Here is a 24,462-nt window from a genome sequence, read left to right on the forward strand (position 1 = left end):
AAATGTATTTTATTCTCCCCTACCGTTTCGTTACAAGCGCCGCCCACTATCCTTTTCCTGACTGATTAGCTTATAACGTATAGAGCGTTCCCACCCACTCTATACGTGTCTACAATGCTCGTGCCCGGCGAAGAAAACCACTGCGCATGCGCAAAAACCTCGATGACGGTCCATAATGTGCATGCTGTAATGCCAGTCTTTGCTTGATACAGCTAAACGGGGCCGCGCTTGGTTTTCCAGGGAGAGGAAGGAAGCCAGCGCATGCACAGAGCTTTGAAGTTAGCGATCACGTCAAATGACGGCCGCCTAACGGCCAGAAAGTCAATTGGCTGTTCTTAAAACGTGACCAGCAAGGTAAAAAAAAAAAAAATATTACGGGTTGAATCGTACGCTTGTTAGATTGAGAAAATAAAAACGGGTAAAACTAGGAATAAAGCTAAAATTGAAAAATTTCATGAATTAAAGTGCCATTGATTTGTGCTGTATTGCAGATAAGTGCATAGAAATACAGCAAAGTTTACCTTCACTTTATTATATCAATGTTTGTTGTGCAAAGCTGGGGAATGGATAGTAAAGGCGTTAACTATCTTTTTTAACAATAACAGTTTTGGTGTAGACTGTCCCTTTAAATTAAAAATGTATCACCAAAAATAACAACAAAAACTAGTACAGTTAAAACTAGTTATCATTGTTACTATTATTATTCTTAAAGGGTCATTATAGTTGAAACATGACATGCTCTAATACGTTACAGCATGTTATTTTAAGACAAGCAATTCTGCACCTCTATATGTTTAACCTCCACAAAAGGGTTAAACACATAGTTAAAGTAAACCCTTTGCTGGGGTTAAACACATAGAGACACTTTTTGTATTTATTATAATGGTCCTTTCAAAAGCCTTCTTTGAAATCAACCTCTATATTCCCAAAAACCCCAATTTTTTTGGGGGGGGGGTTTTGGGGGGGGGCTTTCTTCACAAACTGGAAATTTACTTGTGTGCTGATCAAGGGTTGATTTCCAATACAGTTCTGTTTCAGAATTAAAGGGACAGTCTAGTCAAAATTAAAGGGGCATTAAACACTAGATATTTATTTGCATAAATGTTTTGTAGATGATCCATTTATAAAGCCTATACAGTTTTTTTTGGGGGGGGTTAATGTATAGTTTTGCTTATTTTTAAATAACATTGTGCTAATTTTCAGACTCCTAGCCAAGCCCCAAAGTTGTAGGAAAATACGAGGTATACCTACTCCAGCCTGCTCCTGTTTGTGTAAAAAGTATTTTCATGTGCAGAGGAAGGGGGAGTGTCTGCTTACTTTGCTATAGAACCACTTGCAGTGGGCTTTCCTGCTACCTTTTCAACAGAGCTAAACTGGGAGCTTCTAAGTAAGTTTTTAAACGGTTTTATACTGGATTTTTATATCAGTATCTGTGCATATTATTCTTTATAATAGTGTCTATTACATGCAGTTAAATGAAAATTGGTGTATACTGTCCCTTTAAACTTTAATGATTCAGATATGGCATGGAAAGCTAAACCTATGTAGGCTTGTTATTCTTTGTTAAAAGCTAATCTCTTGAAGGTCGCCTCTTATCGCAATGCATTTTGACAGTTTTAAACAGCTAGACAGCGCTTGTTTATGTGTTCCATATAGATAACATTGTGCTCACTCCCATGGAATTATTTATGAGTCAGCACTGACTGGCTAATATACAAGTCTGTCAAAATAACTGAAATAAGAGGGGAGTCTGCAGAGGCTTAGATACAAGGTAATCACATAGGTAAAAAGTGTATTAATATAACTGTGTTGGTTATGCAAAACTGGAGAGTGACAAAATAAAGGGATTGCTTAGATACAAGTTAATCACAGAGGTAAAAAGTATATTAATATAACAGTGTTGGTAATGCAACACTGGAGAATGGGTAATAAAGGGATTATCTATCTTATAAAACAATACAAATTCTGGTGTAGACTGTCCATTTAAGTAAGAGTATTTTACGTTCATCCCAAACGTGAGTGAATGTTAGTTGCGGTATATATTATAAAAGCAGACATCCCAACTATCCCTGAAGTTCAGGGAGTCTCCCTGATTGTAATAGCGACTCCCTGATGCCAGCAAATGGAATGCAATCTCCCTAAAACTCCAAGTACCATGATCCAATGTGGCCCAAATACGGAAAAGTGTTCCACAGCACTTTTCCATTTTCTGTCCGTTTGGGACCAAGGCTATTTTTACATTTTTGCGGTGTTTCTGTTTAGCTGTAATTTTACTCTTACTCATTTACTGTACCCACACGTATTATATACAGTTTTTCTCGCCATTAAATGGACTTTCTAAAAATACCATTATTTTCATCATATCTTATAATTTGTTATAAATAAAATACAAAATATGAGGAAAAAATGGAAAAAAAAACACACTTTTTCTAACTTTGACCGCCAAAATCTGTTACACATCTACAACCACCAAAAAACACCCATGCTAAATAGTTTCTAAATTTTGTCCTGAGTTTAGAAATACCCAATGTTTACATGATCTTTGCTTTTTTGCATGTTATAGGGCAATAAACACAAGTAGCACTTTGCTATTTCCAAACCACTTTTTTTCAAAATTAGCGTTAGTTACATTGGGACACTGATATCTTTCAGGAATCCCTGAATATCCATTGACATGTATATATTTTTTTTTAGAAGACAACCCAAAGTATTGATCAAGGCCCATTATGGTATATTTCATACAACCATTTCACCGCCAAATGCGATCAAGTAAAAAAAATTGTTCACTTTTTCACAAACTTTAGGTTTCTCACTGAAATTATTTACAAACAACTTGTGCAATTATGGCATAAATGGTTGTAAATGCTTCTCTGGGATCCCCTTTGTTCAGAAATAGCAGACATATATGGCTTTGGCTTTGCTTTTTTCATAGTTAGAAGGCCGCTAAATGCCACTGCGCATCACACGTGTATTATGCCTAGCAGTGAAGGGGTTAATTAGGGAGCATGTAGGGAGTGCCTAGGGTTAATTTTAGCTTTAGTGTAGTCTAGTAGACAACCCCAAGTATTGATCTAGGCCCATTTTGGTATATTTCATGCCACCATTTCACCGCCAAATGCGATCAAATAAAAAAAAAAATGTTACATTTTTCACAATTTTAGGTTTCTCACTGAAATTATTTACAAACAGCTTGTGCAATTATGGCATAAATGGTTGTAAATGCTTCTCTGGGATCCCCTTTGTTCGGTCATAGCAGGCATATATGGCTTTGGCGTTGCTTTTTGGTAATTAGAAGGCTGCTAAATGCCGCTGCGCATCACACGTGTATTATGGCTAGCAGTGAAGGGGTTAATTAGGTAGTTTGTAGGGAGCTTGCAGGGTTAATTTTAGCTTTAGTGTAGAGATCAGCCTCCCACCTGACACATTACACCCCCTGATCCTTCCCAAACAGCTTCCTTCCCTCCCCCACAATTGTCCCCGCCATCTTAAGTACTGGCAGAAAGTCTGCCAGTACTAAAATAAAAGGTATCTTTTTTTAAATAAAAAAAAAGCATAGTTACATATGCTGCTGTGTAGAATCCCCCCTTAGCCCCCCAACCTCCCTGATCCCCCCCCCCCAAACAGCTTTCTAACCCTCCCCCTCTGCCTTATTGGGGGCCATGTTGGGTACTGGCAGTACCCAGTTTACAGAAAATAAATGTTTTTTTATTATTTTTCACCCTTTTTATCTGTAGTGTAGCTTCCCCCCCCCCCCCCGAGCAACCCAACACCCCCTGATTTATCTTTTTTTTTTTTAACTCCCCCCTTTTTCCCTACTATTCACTTAAAATTTTCTGTAGTGTAGCGGTACCCACCCGCTCCCTCCCCGTGCACGCGTCCGTGCGCGACCCAGGCTATCCCCGCCCACGATTCCGCCCCCCTCCACATCACAAGGCACATTGATGGCCGCCACCCGCCTCCCACCCACCGACCGATACCGGCCATCGATGTCCGGTGCAGAGAGGGCCACAAAGTGGCTCTCTCTGCATCGGATGGCCAAGGAAGGTTATTGCAGGATGCCTCAATATCGAGGCATCACTGCAATAACCGGAAAGCAGCTGGAAGCGAGCAGGATCGCTTCCAGCTGCTTTCCAAACTAAGGACGTGCAGGGACCAGGGTTGCCAGTTTGCCACCCGTCCCTTAAAATACAGAACACTTATAAGTTACACATGCTGCAGGGAGGAATATGAATAGTGCTGTCCAGAAACACAATACATGTTCCTCCCTGCAGACCCTGCAGCATGTGTAACTCATAAGTGTCCAGGAAAACATGGCTGAGGTAGCAACCCTATGCAGCAGGGTACGTCCTCGGTCGTTAACCTTTTTTTTTTTTTTTTTGAGGATGTACCCTGCACGTCCTCGGTCGTTAAGGGGTTAAGGAATGCCTTTAGTTGCTGGGACATTATAGAACCCTCAAAGCATGCACCAGTAACCAAAAAGCCCCCACTGATTTTAATAAAATAAAACACAAATACTGCCTTATTTACTGCACGTAATTAAACTTTGTATTCTAAAATATTTAAGCATTCAACAAGTGTATGATCACTGAAAAATAGGTTTGTTGTATGTGGTTGTGCAATAGAGCTACTTTTTTTTTTAATGTGACTTTAGTGGGAAGCTACTTTAATGATAAGTCTATCTTATTTAGGGTTTCAAGGTGTCCAATATATAACTGGGAGGGGGGGAGTGGCGGTGCAGCAGCAGGTGAACCCACCTAACTGAATTGCAGGTTGGGATGTTTGAGACACCAGAAACATGACAAAGGCAACAGTCACATGCAATCGAAGTTAATCAAGAACACTTTAAAAAAAAATAATGATCACCAAAAAATTATAGAATAGTCAAAAATCCTTTAAAAGCATACAGGCATATAATAATTTATCAGCCCCACTACATATGGCAATAATTTCCTAATTCAAAAGGGGACATTGAGGAAACTTTATTCTTTGCTACACCTAATGGGAGGGGTAACATATTTCAGAGCAATAGGTGATATGATTATGAGCCAGTGGACCTTCTATCCCTAATGAAGAGTGGTACACAAACATGAACTTTATGATAGTTTTAAAACCAATTTAAACATAACCTTTTTTTCAAGCAAACAATATATTTAACGTGTCTAATGCATTAAATTTTGTCCTTTAAACCAAAAAAAAACTAGTTTAATATACACACGTAGCAACTAAACTATACAGGAATTAATATATTACTAATTACATGCGAATCAGACAATACACTCTACGACCACCATATCAACAAAAACACTTGTGAAGAAACCGATGCAGTAAGCCTGCCTGGCCTTATAGGGATCATGTCAACAGCTCTAGTGTTACAAAGGTCGGGAATCTTAGGCTGCAGCGGCCTCGCTGCTTTGTATAGAAATTATATTAACTCTATAATGAACAAGCTATGTGACAAAACTGGTTCCCATCCCCTCCTAACAGAAAGATCAGATAATGGGTTAGACATTCACCTGTCACTGTATAAACGGATACCGCAGCTTTCATAGTGTCCCAAGCTGTCACCATTATGTGCAAAGCATGACGGTAATTGGAGTCTCAGGCGATCCAAACAGCAACCCGTGATTACGCTAACATTTTTTTTTACAATAACTTTATTTAAATATGCACAGCGTTAGGAAAAACAAAACAGATGGCTACTAGTAAATATGTTAGGTTGATGGTGGCTATTGGCGATCACGTCTCCTTCTGAATTGACTGGGTGCGGTTCTAGAATATTACAACTATTTTGTTTTATGTGAGCAGAAATGCTGACGTTTAAACTTGATTTAAATGGAAACAGTAAATATTATGGACCTCCCAACTGTCCCTATTTGGGAGGGACAGTCCCTGATTCTTACCTCTGTCCTGCTCTAGTTCTGAGACAGCCATATGTTCCTATTTGCATTATTTCCCTTAGTCACACCCATGGAACACTTAGACACACCTACAAACTGCCCAGGCACACCCATTGACCACCTAGATACACCCACAATCCTGCCAACTAAAATACCCATGATCCCACCCTCTCCACATAGCTCCACCCACAAAACAGTAACAGGCCCCAATCAACCTCCTGAGTCCCTGATACCCATCCACAAATTTTGGGGAATATGTATTTAAAGTTAAAGTAAATTTCGGACCGTTTCAACACACTAACTCATTCTCGCCATCTATATTAACATAGTCGCTATTTTTTTTTCTTTAAGTAAAAATATTCAATTTAGCCGTTTTTTTATTACATTATAATCCTACCGTTTTCGTCTTGACTCCTCCCATCTTATACTTCCTTTCTTTTTAAGTTTTTATGTATACAGCGGTCCCACCCGCTCTATACCTATCTGATATGTGCGTTCACAAGATTCTTACAATTGCGCATGCGCAACTAAACGATTGAAACCGCAATGCGCATGCGATTGCCAATACAGCTGCTCCCCATAGCGCATGTGTCTACCGGACTTACTTCGCAACATAGTTACTATGCTGTTTAACAACGAAATAAGCAGGTAGGAATGAAGTGCGCATGCGCTAATCGGCCACAAGCCTTGTCATTGCAGTTATGCATATTAGATGGGACGCATGCGCAGATAGGCCAATAGGAATATGACGTAGGGTCACGGCCGCCTAACTGCCAGGATTTCAATTGGAAGTGAGATAAACGTCAGGAAGTATTAAAAGCATAGAAAAACGGGTTGGTATTATCGAATGGAATATTAGAGTATTAAAACAGGTAAAACTTTGTTTGCAAACAATATTAAGAAATTTGATGAATGAAAGTCCTAATGAATTTAAGTCGTACATTTAACTATGTTTAGCAACCATTGAAACTTTACCTTCACTTTAACGGTAATGTAAAAATGTAGCTAAATTAGTATGTGCAACCAAAGGCTACATCCATCTTATATTATTACATGCTTATATCATATTTTAATATTTGAAGTTTCCATTTATAAGCAGTAGATATTTCTAATCTTACCTGAGCTGAAATGGTAAAACATTCTTGGCTAGTGTTTCAGAATTTAACTTCCAGTCGCTTAAAGGAGTTCACCTTTTTTCTAGTTATTTGCAGGACATTTAGGGCGGACATGGGGTCACTGACCCATTGTGGGCACTCTGCTTGTACAACTGGAAGCATATAGTATGCACTTCGCTTATGTAGTAAAGCAAGCCACTCTGTATGGTTGCACATACACAACCCAACACTCCAAGCACAGCTAATGTTCGTTCCAAGGTTAAGCCCTTCTCTCTTTTTTTTTTTTTTTTTTTTAAATCATAGATTTTTATTAAGGTTTTTAGACATAGCATCATAACAGGCGTTTATATATGTTCCATCCCAAATACAACAATTGCATGAGTATACAGCATAAATATACAAATTTGAATATAGGAAGACATGCGTCAATCATGAGGTCAAATAGTAGCGGTATGGACAACATAAATAGGCACTATATCCCAGGAATAAACTACAATAAATACATGCCTATCTCTGAAGTTTATGTATATGCATTGAGTGACCTTATAAATACAAGGAACAATAGCAAATTCATCTGCCTTTCAGACTAAACACGTAGCAATGAAACCTCAATTTTTGGGTTGTATGTATTTCCCAACTTATCTATAGGCCACTCTTGGACCTACATACAAAGGCTTAGATCACTGGAGGAAACTAGGATGATATAGAGCCACTCTTGGGCATGATAGATTAACATATATATGTAAACAAGTTAAGTAGAATAATAAGGATAAACAACGTAGATAAAATATTAAAGCATATTATGTACAACTGAAAGTACAGTATATGGCCCTCTTACGTGGATAAATAAAGATGAAAACAAACAGAAGATGAAAACAAACAGATGTTTACTATCCGATGAAGCACCAGCCAAATGAATAAACAATATTTCCAGTATCAAAGGGGTAAACTGCCACATTAGATAGTTTAGCTAAGCCTCTGCATAGGGCAAACATAGTTGTGAATGCAAGCCATCAGGAAGTGACTGGGAGTGTGTAAATGCTACGGTGGACATATTCCCTTCCGGAGTCAAAATGTCTGATAGTGAAAGTGAATTATGCTAAATTGATAATAAAGTGAAGGAGGAGGTGAATCCAGTTAATAGGTGCTAATAATGAATTGCTCAATAGTGTAGATTGTAACTCGAAAGTTAAATTAGAGTATGCTGCCCCGGCCGCAAACAACACACTGAATACAGGAGTTATGCAGACATCCCAACTCTCCCTGAAGTTCAGGGAGTCTCCCTGAATGCAATAGCGCCTCCCTGATGCCAGCAAATGGAATGCAATCTCCCTGAAACTCCAAGTACCATGATCCAATGTGGCCCAAATCTGGAAAAGTGTTTCTTTAAGGAATGCCTTTAGTTTGCCTTTAGTTTGATAAAACCCTTGAAGCATGTATCAGTAACCAAAAAGCCCCCACTGATTTTAATAACATTAAAACACAAATACTACCTTATTTACTGCATGTAATTAAACTTCGTATTCTAAAATATTTAAGCATTCAACAAGATTACGATCACTAAAAAATAGGTTTGTTGTATGTGGTTGTGCAAAAAAGCTACTTTTTTTTAATGTGACTTTAGTGGGAAGCTAGTTTAATGATAAGTCTCTATCTTATTTAGGGTTTCAAGGTGTCCAATATACAGGGAGTGCAGAATTATTAGGCAAGTTGTATTTTTGAGGATTAATTTTATTATTGAACAACAACCATGTTCTCAGTGAACCCAAAAAACTCATTAATATCAAAGCTGAATAGTTTTGGAAGTAGTTTTTAGTTTGTTTTTAGTTATAGCTATTTTAGGGGGATATCTGTGTGTGCAGGTGACTAATACTGTGCATAATTATTAGGCAACTTAACAAAAAAACAAATATATACCCATTTCAATTATTTATTTTTACCAGTGAAACCAATATAGCATCTCAACATTCACAAATATACATTTCTGACATTCAAAAACAAAACAAAAACAAATCAGTGACCAATATAGCCACCTTTCTTTGCAAGGACACTCAAAAGCCTGCCATCCATGGATTCTGTCAGTGTTTTGATCTGTTCACCATCAACATTGCGTGCAGCAGCAACCACAGCCTCCCAGACACTGTTCAGAGAGGTGTACTGTTTTCCCTCCTTGTAAATCTCACATTTGATGATGGACCACAGGTTCTCAATGGGGTTCAGATCAGGTGAACAAGGAGGCCATGTCATTAGATTTTCTTCTTTTATACCCTTTCTTGCCAGCCACGCTGTGGAGTACTTGGACGCGTGTGATGGAGCATTGTCCTGCATGAAAATCATGTTTTTCTTGAAGGATGCAGACTTCTTCCTGTACCACTGCTTGAAGAAGGTGTCTTCCAGAAACTGGCAGTAGGACTGGGAGTTGAGCTTGACTCCATCCTCAACCCGAAAAGGCCCCACAAGCTCATCTTTGATGATACCAGCCCAAACCAGTACTCCACCTCCACCTTGCTGGCGTCTGAGTCGGACTGGAGCTCTCTGCCCTTTACCAATCCAGCCACGGGCCCATCCATCTGGCCCATCAAGACTCACTCTCATTTCATCAGTCCATAAAACCTTAGAAAAATCAGTCTTGAGATATTTCTTGGCCCAGTCTTGACGTTTCAGCTTGTGTGTCTTGTTCAGTGGTGGTCGTCTTTCAGCCTTTCTTACCTTGGCCATGTCTCTGAGTATTGCACACCTTGTGCTTTTGGGCACTCCAGTGATGTTGCAGCTCTGAAATATGGCCAAACTGGTGGCAAGTGGCATCTTGGCAGCTGCACACTTGACTTTTCTCAGTTCATGGGCAGTTATTTTGCGCCTTGGTTTTTCCACACGCTTCTTGCGGCCCTGTTGACTATTTTGAATGAAACGCTTGATTGTTCGATGATCACGCTTCAGAAGCTTTGCAATTTTAAGAGTGCTGCATCCCTCTGCAAGATATCTCACTATTTTTGACTTTTCTGAGCCTGTCAAGTCCTTCTTTTGACCCATTTTGCCAAAGGAAAGGAAGTTGCCTAATAATTATGCACACCTGATATAGGGTGTTGATGTCATTAGACCACACCCCTTCTCATTACAGAGATGCACATCACCTAATATGCTTAATTGGTAGTAGGCTTTCGAGTCTATACAGCTTGGAGTAAGACAACATGCATAAAGAGGATGATGTGGTCAAAATACTAATTTGCCTAATAATTCTGCACTCCCTGTATAACTGGGAGGGGGGGTGGCGGCGCAGTAGCGGGTGAAGCCACCTCCCTGAAATGAGTTTTTGCAGGTTGGAATGTCTGAGTTATGTTAATGCAATCCCACAATATGGTTGCGAAGTTGTTGTCTAATGAGTCATTAACAAGACACCTAGAGGGTATAAGATATTTGTGCAGTATATGCGCGTATTTAAAGCTACATGATAAAACATATCTCACTATGACCAAAGCCAACACATCACATCTCTATTAGACACTAGTTCCCTGACATACTATAAAATGCTAATATAAATTATATATAACAGAATCTGTCAGAAACGGAAGCTTAAAAGACAAAGAAACTGTCTATAAACAGCAGTAAAACATAAAAGTCTTGTGTGACATAGCTTGAAACATCAGCCCCATGTTCTATGTCCAGCTAAAATGGTTTATCAGCCAACTCCAGATTTCGGAATACCAGTCAAAACTTGATGAGAGTCTATTGCAGAGCGCAAAACTCTGTGATCTTGATACGTGCTGATCCCTGTCCATAGTCTCTTAATGTGAAAGCAACCAACTAAGAGAGCACGGTTGTTTTTACTAGGCTCTTCCCTTGTTTTCTATCTTTCTCGACCTTAGAGCTGAAGCTACACAGCGACTCACCCGCCTGTCGTTGAAGGAGCTGAAACGGCGTTCTACTCTCCACCTTGGTAGGTATGTTAAAGCTGTTGGGAATCCTATGGCTGGGTAGAGTCTCCGCCCCACTGTGTGAATCCGCTGAGAGTCCTGTTGGTACAGCAGTAAGAGCTTGAATAGCTCGGTGAGGGATAACTTTCTGTTGATTTTGTTTCTTCCTGATGTCCCCCTAATCTGGCGACATCTGCTGCATAATCTGCGTGTTGGGACTGGAGGAGGCCATCATATTGTACACATAGCTTCTGTTCAAGGTCTTCCAATAAGACTTTCACTATGTGTCAAAACGCTTGCCGATCCATATTGAGGCTAAAGGAATACTAGATGGCTGTAGTGCTGAGTAGTTGATGCTTCACCTGTAAGCAGTAGTAAGAGAGGTAATAGCAGACCAGGAGCTGCTCAACAACAAACAGTTGTTTGCTCTTTTTTCTGGTCTTTCATATGATAGATTGACCAGTATCTGTTTACCTTCTGAGTTACTACATTTTTGTTTTTTTATACACTGTGCTTGAATAAATGTCTTGTTTTTGAGAACATTGCCTTAGGATTCCTTTCTTTCCCCTGTGTAGCCGGATACACTGTTGTTTGCTGTACGGCTCATAGCCGACTTTGTGTCCTGGGCGGAGGCACCTATTCCTTGGCTCCTGGGGTACGTCTGATGCAACAGGTAGGGGGCGTGACAATGTGCACACGCTGAAGACACGCTGGTCTATGTAAAACGAACGCTGAGGCTGGTAAGCACCGCTTTGTTTTTTTGTCTGCAGGAGCTGCTCAACCCTGATAAACAGGGGGGGGGGGGTGCCAAGGTCTCTTGTAAAGGCTGACACCCAAGGCCTCAGCAGTCCGGATCAGGTCACAGGGGGGTAGAATACATTGAATTTGACATCTTATAGATCAGCATGACATTTGGAAGTTGTATCATGTACTATCATGTGGAGATGTTAGATTTATTTGAGGATAATCTGCGGTTTATCCTTATCCACCTGGGAGCTTCTGAGTTTGCGACCTAGTATAGCCGCTGCCCAGACACGCCCCGCCCTTCTCTCATTTTATATATACAAATTATTACCCTGAGGGAAGTCTCCCTAAGGGTGATGCGAGACACCAGACGTGGACCCGTTGCTCAGTGTGCTGTTTCTCTTGTTCAGACAGCGATTGCCTGGTATTTCGGGACTGGACTGTTTAGTCAGCACCAGATTATTCTCTGTGAAAGGCAAATGCTGAGCAAAAAGAGTCTGCTCCTAAGGTGGCAGCTAGCCATAGAACAAGCTATTATGCTAATGTCTGCTCCCAGGTTGAGCGCTTCGCTCTTTTTATATAACTGTAAGCATAGGGTTAGTTCCCAACAATCCTGAATACTGCAGGATGTTCTTACTTACTTGCCCTCCCACATCTTCCCACATCAAGGCAAATGTACCAGGGACTTACCCTATCTTCACCCATGATATGCCTGACCTCACCCCCCCCCCCCCCCTACACCATATGCCTTCCCTACTAGTTGTTTTTTTACAGGAGTCTGAGGACCGGCGTTGTTCCCCGAAAACGTTAACTCTCTAATTAAGCACTTTTGTTTTCACTGCGAGTGCTCTCTTTGGATTTTAAGTTCTAGATAGATAGATAGATAGATAGATAGATAGATAGATAGATAGATAGATAGATAGATAGACAGACAGATGTACCCACATTATTTGAATGTAAATGCTCATTTATTTTTATTTATGCACACTTTTGCTTTGTGGCTGATGCTTGAGGCCTTTACATCATATAAAGGTGGCAAGGTGGCAGCAATGCAAAGCAGTTTGCACAGAAGTTGTGATGGCTTATAACTGATAGAAAGAGGCATGCGATATGATCGCTGTTATTGTTGAGCACCTCCCTAGAAAGTAATAGTTATAGTTGTTGATTGTGAACTGGCTTAAAGGTACAGTCTACACCAGAATTTGTATTGTTTTAAAAGATAGATAATCCCTTTATTACCCATTCCCCAGTTTTGCATAACCAACACAGTTATATTAATATACTTTTTACCTCTGTGATTATCTTGTATCTAAGCCTCTGCAAACTGCCCCTTTATTTCAGTTCTTTTGACAGACTTGCAGTTTAGCCAATCAGTGCCTGCTCCCAGATAACTTCACGTGCACAAGCACAGTGTTATCTATATGAAATACATCAACTAACACCCTCTAGTGGTGAAAAACTGTAAAAATGCATTCTGAAAAGAGGTGGCCTTCAAGGTCTAAGAAATTAGCATATGACCCTCCTAGGTTAAGCTTTTAACTAAGAATACCAAGAGAACAAAGCAAAATTGGTGAAAAAAATAATTTGGAAAATTGTTTAAAATTACATGCTCTATCTGAATCATTAAAGTTTTTTTTGGCGTAGACTGTGTCTTTAATAGAACTTTCACTTACCTAATAACAGATGTTTGCAAGCTCCAAATATGAGCAGTGACCCTGCTGTTGTGTAAGAAATTATGTAGTAAACAGTAGGGAGATGTAAAGTTACAATTCTGAAACTGATAGTAAAACCCGAACACTATTGTATTTTCCAAATATAAAGTGAATGAAACTGTTTGATTATGATATTATTATATATAATTAGACATATTAAAACAATCTTATATTGCCTACTCCTTTAAATTATGTATCCCAGACCTCCACATTTCACAAAACATGAGGAGAATGAATGGTAATCTATGGTAATAATATGATTTGTATTATCACTAGAACAGAACACTGCAAAACGAGATCAAGGACAAACTAAACAGCTTCCAGTTTTTATCTACAGAGCTGTGGTTTCCAATTTTGATCTTCAAGGATCACTAATAATCAGGTACTATTATGCCTATCCCTGTGATTGTACATTATGTTCAATTAGCGTCTGAGTCAGAGTTCTTTCAAAAACCTTGAGAGACAAAAGTGAAATCTATAGTATAAACTCATTGTCTGCTGATGCAGATTTAACTCCTTAAGTGTCAGCTCTATGAACGCATCATGGCTCAGTAGGCATACAGTGGAAAATTATCACCATACATCACACCTTCCATCTTTTAATCCTCCTTTGCTGCATATAAGTGAGGGTATTTTAAAATTATTTTTTAAATTTATTTATAAACACATGATCCTGTTCTGTATAAATACTGTTGATGCATGAGGGCAGTTCACTGTCTTTCACCAACAGAACTTTAGAACAATCATCGTTTATGTAGTGCACAAACATGTACCTAAAAAGATGCAAAGTAATGATTTATATTAAAATACTTTTTTTATACTCCTGGCGGGTTTTGTGCACATGCATGTGTGCTTAACCTGACAGGAGTTATATTAAAGGGACAGTCAACACCAGAATTTTTGTTGTTTAAAAAGATAGATAATCCCTTAATTACCAATTCCCCAGTTTTGCATAACCAACACAGTTATAATTATACACGTTTTACCTCTGTAATTACCTTATATCTAAGCCTCAGCAGACTGCCCCCTTATTTCAGTTCTTTTGACAGACTTGCAGTTTAGCCAATCAGAGCTGTCTCCATGGTAAATTCACGAACATGAGCTCAATGTTATCTATATGAAACACGTGAACTAATGCCCTCTAGTGGTGAAAAACTATGAAAATGCATTTTGATTAGAGGCGGCCTTCAAGGTCTAAGAAATTAGCATATGAACCTCCTAGGTTTACCTTTCAACTAAGAATACCAATAGAACAAAGCAAAATTGGTGATAAAAGTAAATTGGAAAGTTGTTTAAAATTACATGCCCTATCTGAATCATGAGAGATTTTTTTGGACTTGACTGTCCCTTTAAGGTTCATAATGTGTATATTTCATAAAATATTCAACAAATATTATTAATTATTATAAAATATATTTGAATATTATAATGATTTCTTAGCATTTTTTTTTTTTAAAACCTCTATGGGAATTTTTTTTTTATTAATATTTTTGAATATTTTATATAAATAAATACATTATGCACCCTAAAATAACTCCTGCAAATATATATCTATATGTGAAAATATTCATATAGATATATAGGTATAGATATATATTTTATAAAAAGTAATCATATACATATATATATATATATATATTATATATTTAAAAAATATATATTTTCCTCTATATGAAGAACATTGTAATGTGAAATATTCATAACTCATTTTGGGTCTATCGTGGTCTCAAGTTAGCTTGCAAGCGATGTGTTAGTTTAGCTCTAACCTGCGTGCTTTCAAATTTTACTTACAGCTGTGTTTGCACGTGAGAGAAAGCGCTACATAGTGTGCCAGTTGTAATCTGGCCCACAGTTGACTGTAAATGCTGGTGGTTACCCAGGCCTGTGAGGTTTGCAAGTGCTTTATGATGTGTTTGAGAGTGCAGTCTACTTCTGGGTTTTGTATGTGTCTATTGGACATTACAAATAGTTGTTACACCCTTGGTTGGAAGCCAGCATGCTTGACTATAGGTTAGAACTCAGGTAAGAAGAGACCATGGAGTGGTTCCTGGGCTTATCACCATTTGTTCAATCGCTGTAACAAACTCTTCACTTGCATCCAAATGAGTATTGATTATTTTGTGTGTTGTTTATATATATATACTGTATATATATTTATATATATATATATATATATATATATATATATATATATATATATATATATATATAAAACCACTAAATACAGACGAATTGCATTATTAAAGGAACACTGAACCCAATTTTTTTCTTTCATGATTCAGATAGAGCATGCAATTTTAAGCAACTTTCAAATTTACTTCTATTATCACATTTTCTTCGTTCTCTTTATGTCTTTATTTGAAAATAAAGGCATCTAAGCTAAGGAGCCAGCAAATTTGTGGTTCAGAACCATGGACAACACTTGTTTACTGGTGCTGTCCAATTAGCAAGGACAACCCAGGTTGTTCACCAAAAATGGGCCGGCATCTAAACTTAAATTCTTGCTTGTCAAATAAACATACCAAGAGAATGAAGAACATTTGATAATAGGAGTAAATTAGAAAGTTGCTTAAAACTGCATGCTCTATCTGAATCACGAAAGAACATTTTTGGGTTCAGTGTCCCTTTAACAAGTACAAAATAAAAAAGATGATGCAAAAGCACTTACTTTAAATATAAAGTAAGCAGTAGTTTTTATTCTGACCCCATTTTGACGGCCCCTTGTTACATGTAATAGCCATCAGCATATAACAGACTAATGTACATATACCCTGTGAACTTGTGCACATGCTCAGTAGGAGCTGGTGCCTCAGAAAGTGTGTATATAAAAAGAATGTGCAAAAAACTATATATAACCAAATACATAAATATAGCATCTCTTTCCCTATACTACACATCAGTAACAATCTGCGGTGTGTAACTACCCGCTCCGGTTAACATACATGCTGGTATAAACTACACTAGTGATGGGTTTTGTGCAACTTTTTTGACTGGCGTAACAGTTAACCAGAGCACTGAAGTTGTGCTATTCCTACGTACATTAATTTAATTGCGCTAAAGCAAACGCGATTACTTTCAACTTGTAATACACGTGCTACTTCCTACGCCCGCAAAGAACCATGATAAATCCCTTATTGGTTTTGTGCAACAGTTAGCACGTCACTCGTTTCTTATTATTTAAAGTCATAATATTGATTGTTTGAATATTTAACATTTGATGATTCTGTCATATAATTTGACTGCTCTAGATATTAAAACATTTCTTTAGGAGTAAGTTTTACCACAGTTTGTCCTCAGTAGACAGCTGTCTACTTGTTAGTGTGATTTGGTCTGTGACTTCTGCCACTATTCCTCACTTAGATCCCATTGAGCTAGATTACGAGCTTGAGCGTAAACTATGCTAGACGGAGGCTTGCACTCGTAATACAAGTTGAAAGTAAAAGATTTACACAAGCAAAAACAGGACACACACTTAAAAAATATAGCAATTGTGTTAACTTATTCTAAATGTAGGGCAAAAACAGCAGAAAAAAATAACACCCATACTCGAGCAGTTACCCAACCGCATTTATTCAAGAGCACTAAACCAGACATAAAATATTAATATTTCACATTCCAATGTTCTTCACATAAAAAAGAATATGTTTTATTTATTCTTAAATAAATATTTCTAAATATATATGATGTTTTTTTGGTAAAATATATATCTATAGCTATATATTGTGACCTGGGATCTTGGAAACACACAGTCCTCAAAGCTGGAAACACCACACAAGGTTGTAGCTTTATGAAATACAGTCTGTTTATTATCAGGTCTGGCAAAAACAGGCAAAATAAACATAAACAAAACAAAAGAGGCTTGCTCCACTGAGCACTTACTAACAAGTACAACTGTCTGCACTAAGTAGCTTTTCACAAAAGTAATTTTGCACAGACCTTTCAAACTTTGTCCTTTAGATATAATTCCTCTCAGTCTCTCAGGAGAGTGTTTGCAGTTTTCCTTTACTGCTGGCAAAAATCTACCTCTCAAACCCTGACTGGGGATTTTATTAGCACCTGCTGTCAATTACCATATGCAGGTGAGTAGCTAGCTGAGTCAGACAGAATTCCTGGACTGGACTTTTTGACATAATGTGCTACCTGCAAACTGCGGCGGGGTGGAGCACTGGCCCACCCTACTCTCCAAATACTCCACCCCAGGGACCCAGAAATAAATCACATATTTTCTCTATGTGGCAAACAAACATAACAATTCTCCCTGGGGTTGTCAGACCATACCCCGCACTGCAGAACTTTTGAGGGAATATAGACACCTTCCATTACTATGCCTTGGGTTCTGTCACACATCCTCCCCGCCAGCTCAGACCTAGTGGGGTGAGCGACCATGGCCAAAAGCGTATGCATACGTGAAAGGCCATCAGCATTACCCTGTTTACTTCCTGCCCTGTGTTCTACTGAGAAGAGATAGGGTTGCAAACTAAGGAACCAGCGTGTAACTCTACTATTATTATCCTTATTTTGACTCATCCATTTGAGAGGTGCATGATCAGTAACTAGTCTAAATTTTCTGCCCAACAAATAATATTTGAGAGTTTCAACAGCCCATTTAATTGCTAGACACTCCTTTTCAACAATCGAATAGTTCTTTTCTCTAGGTTGAAGTTTACGGCTCAGGTATAGTATTGGGTGCTCTTCACTTTGACTTTCCTGGGAAAGCACTGCTCCAAGCCCTACATCAGAGGCATCCGTCTGTAAAACAAACTCCTTTGAAAAATCAGGGGTGACTAACACTGGTTGTCTACAGATGGCTTCCTTGAGATTTTGAAATGCCTGTTCAGCTTCAGAGGACCATTTCACTATTACTGGAGCTTTTGCTTTAGTGAGGTCAGTTAAAGGACCTGCTATAGTAGCAAAGTTGGAGATAAACCTTCTGTAGTAGCCAACAAGCCCAAGAAATGTTCTGACCTGTTTCTTTGTCATAGGTCGTGGCTAATTCCTTATGGCTTCAACTTTAGCAAGTTGTGGCTTTACTATTCCTCTTCCAATGGAATAGCCAAGATACTTGGCCTCCTCCAAGCCAATGGTACATTTACTCGGATTTGCTGTCAGACCAGCATTTCTTATGGAATTAAGGACAGCTTGCACTTTTGGCAAGTGAGACTCCCAATCTTCGCTATGTATGACCACATCATCTAAGTAAGCTGCAGCATAATGAGCATGTGGCCTTAAGATCCGGTCCATCATTCTTTGAAATGTTGCTGGAGCACCATGTAGGCCAAAAGGTAACACCTTGTATTGGAAGAGCCCATCTGGAGTAGAGAAGGCAGTCTTTTCCTTTGCCCGTCCTGTAAGCGGCACTTGCCAATAACCCTTGGTCAAATCCAATGTGGTAAGGTACCTGGCTCTCCCGAGTCTCTCCACAAGTTCATCAACCCTTGGCATGGGGTATGCATCAAACTTGGATATTGCATTCAGCTTCCGGTAATCATTACAAAACCTGATTGTGCCATCAGGCTTTGGTACAAGCACAATTGGGCTACTCCAGTCACTTTGGGATTCTTCAATTACCCCAAGGTCCAGCATTTTCTTTACTTCCAATTTGATTGCTTCCCTCCGGGCTTCAGGTATTCTATATGGCTTTAGATTTATCCTTTTTCCCGGTTCAGTGACAATATCATGCTCTATTATCGTAGTTCTTCCTGGGACTGAGGAGAAAACATCTTTATTTAATCTGATGAAGTCTGTTACCTCCCTCTTCTGGTGGATAGTCAGGGTTTCTGAGATATTGACTACGGGTTCATGCTCCTCCATTGTAGGGAGGTCTGCTGTTTTTATAGCCACAAGTGTTTCTCTCTCTTTCCACGGTTTAAGTAAATTCACATGGTAAAACAGTACCTCCTTTCGCATCCCAGGATGTCTTACTTTGTAATTTACTTCCCCCACTCTGTCAATGACTTCATATGGCCCATGCCATGTTGCCAAAAATTTGTTCTCTACAGTGGGAACCAGGACTAGTACTCTGTCTCCTGGATTAAACACACGAACCCTGGCATTTCTATTATAGCTCTTCTGCTGGTTCTGTTGGGCATTTTCCATGTGTTCTCTAACTATGGGCATAATGGCTGTCATCCGATCCTGCATCTGAGTTATATGTTCAATCACACTTCTGTGAGGGGTTGACTCCTGTTCCCAAGTCTCCTTAGCTATGTCTAGCAACCCTCTGGGGTGTCTTCCATACAAAAGTTCAAAGGGCGAAAACCCAATAGAAGCTTGAGGGACCTCTCGGATGGAAAACATTAAATAAGGCAAAAGGAAATCCCAGTTTTTTCCATCTTTATCAATTACTTTTTTGAGCATAGCCTTTAGTGTTTTATTAAATCGCTCTACCAGACCATCAGTTTGTGGGTGATATACGGATGTTTTCAGATGCTTTATATGAAGATGATTACACAACTCCTTTGTAATTCTCGACATAAATGGAGTGCCTTGGTCTGTTAATATTTCTTTGGGAATCCCAACACGGCTGAACATTAACATTAACTCCTTAGCAATTGCTTTTGCTGAAGTAGTACGCATGGGTATTGCCTCAGGGTAACGTGTAGCATAGTCTACTATTACCAATATATACTGGTGCCCCCTTGCAGACTTTACAAGAGGACCCACAAAATCCATACCAATGCGTTCAAATGGGACCTCAATTATGGGTAAGGGCACCAAGGGGCTATGGTATGCTGTAAGAGGGGCAGTTAATTGGCATTCAGGACAAGAAGAACAATAATTTGTGATAGATGCCATTACACCTGGCCAATAAAACCTCCTAAGAATTCTCTCTCTGGTTTTTTCAATCCCCAAGTGCCCCCCAAGTATGTGGCTATGTGCCAGATTTAATACAGTGTGTCGATATGCCTGGGGTACTAACAGCTGTTTGACAGACTCCTTTTTCCCTACTCTGTACAATAAATCATTTTCCACTTCAAAGTATGGATAGGTGAGTGCTTTATCAGTATTAATGGGGGTGCCATTTCTTACGGAAATATAGTTTCTAGCCGCAGCTAAAGTTGGATCCTCCCATTGTGCAGCCCTAAAGTTACTTGGGCTAACCTCTAGGTCAGTTATTTCTACATCAGGTTCAGATATATTAGATTGACCTGTATTATTCTGTTCAGTATTACCTCCAACTAGGGTTTCCATAGGGGTTGAGTGTTTCCCTCTAGCAGGAGTTATTTTGTCTAAGTCATCCCCCAATAAATCAGAAAAGGGAAAGTCACAAACAGCGCCCTCTACTGAATCCGGTGAATTTTCCTCAGCAGCATCCCATAGATTCAAAAAATGGGGAAAATCTCTGCCTATTATCATTTCATGGACTAATTTATCCACTAAACCAACTCTATGATTTATAGGGCCATTTTGAGTTTCAATAAGTACTTTAGCAGTTGGATACGTGTGTATGTCCCCATGGACACAAGCAATATCTAGGTTCTGGTAATTATCAATAGGAGTATTTCTCAACAGACCCCTGTCTATGAGCGTAACCATGCTACCAGAGTCCAGCAAAGCTTTAATTTCATTTCCCTCCTCCCTTACAGTGCACCAAGGGTGGCCATTTAAACAATCATTTTTGGTAATTACATATACTGAGCGAGAGTACAATGAATAATTGTCTCTCATATTGCCAACATTACATTCCATAGCAACATCATTCTCAGGGCAGTCCTTTGCAAAATGTCCATACTCTTTACATTGAAAACATTTAATATTAGCATTAGACAACATCTTTGAGGCTATTGTGGACCCTTCCTGCCTCACAAAACTCTTGTCCCTTGCTGTAATGTCTCTCGGGTTGTAAAAACCCATCTGCTCCTCCCGATACCCCCTTTTCCCCGGAACAGTCTTACCCAATTTACTGGGACTCTGGATCTTCGGGGTTCTAGGTCTTTACTGGTTGGGGATTTGTAGAAACTCTCCGGCAGTCAAATAGCGTTCCACCAGGGCAACTAGACCGTCAGCAGTTTTAGGTTCACTCTGGCTGACCCACCACCGCAGGGAAACAGGCAATCCTCGCAGGAACCGGTCCATCACGAGCTGTTCCACAATGTGACTAGCTGAGTTGACCTCTGGCTGTAGCCATTTCCTGGCAAGATGTATCAAGTCAAACATCTGTGACCGCACGGCTTTGTCTTGACTGTAAGTCCAGGAGTGAAATCGCTGGGCCCTTACTGCTGTCGTTACTCCCAGGCGGGCCAAGATTTCTGTTTTTAGCTTTTTATAGTCACTGGCCTGCTCAGGCTCCAAATCATAATATGCCTTCTGAGGTTCTCCACTCAGAAATGGCGCAAGGAGACTTGCCCATTCAGACGCAGGCCACCCTTCTCTTTCGGCTGTCCTTTCAAAAGCCATCAGGTAAGCCTCCACATCATCTGTAGCCACCATCTTTTGCAAATAGTTACTCACTCTCAGAGTCTTAGAACTGTGTGGAATTTCTGCAGCACACCTGCCCAGTCTTTCAGATAGGCCTCGAATCTCCTGCTGCATGGTACGTGTGATATTCTGCTGTTCCTCTCTTTGTGTTAATACCAGTTTTTGTAGCACTGCAATATTTTCTTGCTGGCTGGCATTAGCTTGCTGCTGTGTGGCAGTGGCCTGTTGCTGTGAGGCCGTAGCCTGTAGTAAAGCCTTTACAACTTCCTCCATTTTAAGTGTGGTATTGTTTCCTTAACAGACTATCAGTGTGTTGCCCGCATTCTCCACCATATGTGACCTGGGATCTTGGAAACACACAGTCCTCAAAGCTGGAAACACCACACAAGGTTGTAGCTTTATAAAATACAGTCTGTTTATTATCAGGTCTGGCAAAAACAGGCAAAATAAACATAAACAAAACAAAAGAGGCTTGCTCCACTGAGCACTTACTAACAAGTACAACTGTCTGCACTAAGTAGCTTTTCACAAAAGTAATATTGCACAGACCTTTCAAACTTTGTCCTTTAGATATAATTCCTCTCAGTCTCTCAGGAGAGTGTTTGCAGTTTTCCTTTACTGCTGGCAAAAATCTACCTCTCAAACCCTGACTGGGGATTTTATTAGCACCTGCTGTCAATTACCATATGCAGGTGAGTAGCTAGCTGAGTCAGACAGAATTCCTGGACTGGACTTTTTGACATAATGTGCTACCTGCAAACTGCGGGGTGGAGCACTGGCCCACCCTACTCTCCAAATACTCCACCCCAGGGACCCAGAAATAAATCACATATTTTCTCTATGTGGCAAACATACATAACAATTCTCCCTGGGGTTGTCAGACCATACCCCGCACTGCAGCACTTTTGAGGGAATATAGACACCTTCCATTACTATGCCTTGGGTTCTGTCACAATATGTATATGATATATAAAGATATATTTAATAAAAATCTTTTTAAAAATACAAAAAACATATTTCCATATGTCAAGAACATTGGTATGGGAAATATTTACACTACATACAAAGTTAAACACATTGGGCAAAATTACAAGTTTTGCTGGTACGTCTATACCGCTGAAAAATTGGCCTTTGCGAGGGCAATGACAGGTCTCCCGTATTATACCGCAAGCGTTTTAGCCTGTACCGCAACTCTCCATTCCGCACTCAAAAAATTGCTTTTGTTTGTGCAATTTTCATTGCGCCTGTATTACAGGTTGTGCAGTCAGGTTATTACGCTAGCGTTATAGCTTATAACGCCACGATCCATTCCGCAATCAGAGACCAGTAGTTATGGATTTTGCGAAAACAAAAATGTTTCACAAAACTCATAACAAAAATGTTACAAAGTACACTAACATCCATAAACTACACTATTAACCCCTTAACTGCCACCCCCGCATCGCAAAAACATTATTAACTAATCCGCCGCTCACCCACATAGCGAACACTAAAATAAAGTATTAACCCCTAAACCGTCAACCCCCAACATTGCCAACACTAAATAAACCTATTAATCCCCAAACCGCCGACCCCCTACATCGCAACTACTATAATAAACCTATTAACCCCTAAACCGCCACCCCCCCACATCCCAACTACTATAATAAACCTATTAACCCCTAAAACGCCGGGCCCCCACATTGCGACACACTAAATTAAAGTATTAACCCCTAAACCTAACTCCCCCATACTTTAAATTAAAGTTACAATATACTAACTACCATAAAATAAATAAAAACTTACCTGTGAAATAAAAAAACCTAAGCGTAAACCATAAATTAACCTTACATTACTATTTTAAAAACTAAAATAAATGAAAAATAAAAAAAATAAGGTACAAAATTAAAAAATCCTAACACTACGAAAAAATAAAAAAAATCTGACATTACAAAAAAAAATAAGAAAAATAAAAAAAATCTAAGATTACAAAAAATAATAAACGAAATCATCCAAAATAATAAAAATTAAACCTAATCTAATACCCCTATAAAAACAAAAAAGCCACCCCAAAATAAAAACAGCCCCTAATCTAGCAATAAACTACCAATAGCCCTTAAAAGGGCCTTTTGTAGGGCATTGCCCTAAGTTAAACAGCTCTTTTACATAAAACAATTATAAAGTACCCCCTAACAGTAAAATCCCACACCCAACCAACCCCCCTAAAAAAAACGTATAAAAAAACCCCTAAGCTACCCTTTGCCCCTAAAGGGGCATGTGTATGGGCATTGCCCTTAAAAGGGCATTCAGCTCCTTTACTGCCCTTAAAAGGCAATCAGCACTTTTCCAGCCCAAAAAAACCTAATCTAAAAAAAAAACCACATCAAAAAATAAAAATGGGGCAATGGGTAGTTTAGTTTTTTTTAGTGTTTTTTTTTTTTTATTTTGGGGAGTGGGGGGGGGTTACTGTTATGGGGTAATTGGTAATTTGTTTAAGTAAAATTGCTGTTTAACTTAGGGCAATGAGCTACAAAAAGCCCTTTTACGGTCTATTGGTAGTTCAGTACTAGATTAAAGGGTGTTTTTATTTTTGGGGGGGATTTTTTTTTTTTTTTTTTTTTAAATGATTTTTATTGAGGTTTAACTTGCAAACACATAAACATCAAAAATGTCTTACAGTGCGATA

General features: G+C 39.1%; 1 protein-coding gene across 2 annotated transcripts in view; it reads right to left on the reverse strand.

The window, feature by feature from the left end:
- ACBD5 (acyl-CoA binding domain containing 5) overlaps window positions 1-6,015 on the reverse strand; it is a 146,098-nt gene extending 140,083 nt beyond the window's left edge. The window contains exon 1 of one of the 2 annotated variants that reach the window (XM_053713907.1): window positions 5,901-6,015. The gene's annotated coding sequence lies outside the window, so the exon portion shown is untranslated. Of the gene's footprint in view, window positions 1-5,513; window positions 5,645-5,900 lie in introns of those variants that run through there. The other variant, XM_053713906.1, reaches the window with a different exon arrangement.
- Between the last annotated feature and the right edge of the window lie 18,447 nt (window positions 6,016-24,462).

The sequence above is a fragment of the Bombina bombina genome, chromosome 5 (genome assembly GCF_027579735.1).
Source record: "Bombina bombina isolate aBomBom1 chromosome 5, aBomBom1.pri, whole genome shotgun sequence".
NCBI classification, from domain to species: Eukaryota; Metazoa; Chordata; class Amphibia; order Anura; family Bombinatoridae; genus Bombina; species Bombina bombina.